Source organism: Athene cunicularia (genome assembly GCF_003259725.1).
Source record: "Athene cunicularia isolate RWA chromosome 12 unlocalized genomic scaffold, athCun1 chr12_part1, whole genome shotgun sequence".
In the NCBI taxonomy this organism is placed as follows: Eukaryota; Metazoa; Chordata; class Aves; order Strigiformes; family Strigidae; genus Athene; species Athene cunicularia.
The window spans coordinates 11,801,549-11,803,750 of NW_020799116.1; the positions used below are offsets into that span (position 1 = coordinate 11,801,549).

General features: G+C 42.1%; 1 protein-coding gene across 1 annotated transcript in view; it reads right to left on the reverse strand.

Moving 5' to 3' along the window:
* Positions 1–1,800: 1,800 nt before the first annotated feature.
* The window catches only part of SUMF1 (sulfatase modifying factor 1), a 40,226-nt gene continuing 39,824 nt past the window's right edge, over positions 1,801–2,202 (reverse strand). The window contains exon 9 of the mRNA XM_026857352.1: positions 1,801–1,812. The gene's annotated coding sequence lies outside the window, so the exon portion shown is untranslated. The remainder of the gene's footprint in view (positions 1,813–2,202) is intronic.

Consider the following 2,202-nt stretch of genomic DNA (forward strand, 5'->3'; position numbering starts at 1 on the left):
TCTGAAAAACTACAGATAAGAGTCATCAAAATTATTCAAGAGCAGAAAGTATTATTCATACAGGGAGAAAAAGCATCAGCTAAATGCATGCAACGTATCAAATAAAAAGGATTCATGCAGTCTTATGCTAGAGACAGCATAGTGTGTTCCAAAAAATGTTCAGAGCTGGACCAGGTACCTTAGTTCAGCATCACAAAGTTCACATACAGTTCACTCTTTCAGTCCATCTTAAGCTTTCTTTCAGCAACAATATTACATAACAAATTAAAATGAGCTTTCGTTATTTTTTCACCCAGTCTGGACATCTTAACAGCTCAACTCATTTATAGTTCAATACAATAGAAGCCCTGAGTAGGAAAAGGAGGAGGAGGAGAACACTGGATTTTCCATGACCTTTTGCTGATTTCCAAAACCCCATCTCCTGTACATGTAAGCAATCTGGTTTTTTTACTACAGAGTAATGACTCATTACTTCTGTCATTTAAAAATGGAAAAGAATTCCATCTGGCACCAAGGATTAGCAGCCAAATTACGTGTGTCTTGATCTAAAGGTCGATTTGGTAATAACAGAAAGCCCTAAACTACAAAACCAAAGCGTATTTTAGCATCTGCTATCACTCAATATTTGAGTATCTATCTCATAAAACTGATTTACTGCCTTCCCCACAATGAGAAGTGCTCACAGGATAAAAGCATCAACCCCAAGAAGGCCGGGCTCAGAGGCAATCACGGGAAGCAGCTGTACTACTGCTTGGGAAGACAAACCAAGGGTGACAGGCTGTGCATATTTAAAGACTTCCACTGTTTTTATTCCACTCAGTTACAAAGCACTGATGCTACAGGTGCATGTCCCTTATATTCACAGCAGCATACACCACTCCACGGTTTACACTGATCAAAGTCTTCCCCAAAATTAAATTGGCCAGATACTAGGAGGCACTGACCTCCCAGTGTGCCTCTCCCATACCTTCCCTTCTCTTACAGCCCAAGTGCAATCCTGAACAACTTAATTCATTATTTTCCTATCAATTCTGCTATCCCCCTTAACTGTCCAACCCACAAGCACAGACATCACCATTCAATCGCACCTGTACCTCTCCTGGGGTTGCTCAGCTCCTTGTTACAGGTAGGAGGAAGGAGACACAATAGGTGAAGATTCTTTCCATTTCCTGGATGTTGCAGAAAGAAAAATCAGAAAAGTCATGTCAGTAACCACTGCAGGGAAAGAGACGCAAATATCATCTTGCTGGAAGGATACAGAGCATGCTCCAGGGATTTCTATCTCCTAAATCTGAGGAGCTCGTTTCTGGGTGTGATAATTGATTTCAAAAGGAAAAAACATGGTTCACACAAACAGAAAAAGAAGGTGAAAAGATGGTAAGAGCTTCCTCAACCTTAGGCCTCAAGACAACTGACCTGAGAGGCAAATACAAAAGCTAGCAAAACTATCAACATCCAAAGAACACCAAGTCTAACTCCTCTTTTCTAGCCACAGCAGTTTGCTGTTCACAGAGAAAAGGCCAGACCAATAGACTGCTCTACTCTTACCGTGCCACATAGAAGCAATTTTGTCATGATTACTTTAGAAAAACATAAATAGTATGGGCAAGGTCTCCCAGATCAAGCCAGAGTTTGGTTCCATGCATCTGTATCTCACTTCAGTCGGAAAACTAATTTGACTGAATTATCCCCTGACAAAGTAGCCAAGGGGAAGATTCAGGCCTTGCTCTGCATTCCTGTAGGTACAAACCTGCCAAATCTTTTTCCATCCCCAAACAGTAGGAGGCTGCTATTTCCACCGCCAAGTTATAGCTGGCCAAATTGCTAGGCCTCTTAAAATCTGAACACAAGACTTTACACCCACATTACAGAACACATTAAGTCGCTTAGAAATAAAAATATAAAAGGTTTAATTAAAAATGTAAACCAGCCAGGAAGAATTTAAAAACCAAACCCCAAACCCCCCTAACTTTAATACCTTCAAAATAAGCAAGGGCTTATAGTCCCATGAAGAATTAGAATACCTCATAGCTTGTAATTAACATTTGAAGTTACTCTGAGTGCTTTCACACACATCACAGAAAACCACACCGGTTTCTGGAAGAGCAGCCGTGTTGCAGGGAGCAACCCACGGTGACAGCCACCCCACCGTCCCCCAGGCCCTGGCCAAGGGCCGCCTCCTCCCGCGGGCGCGGGGCGAGG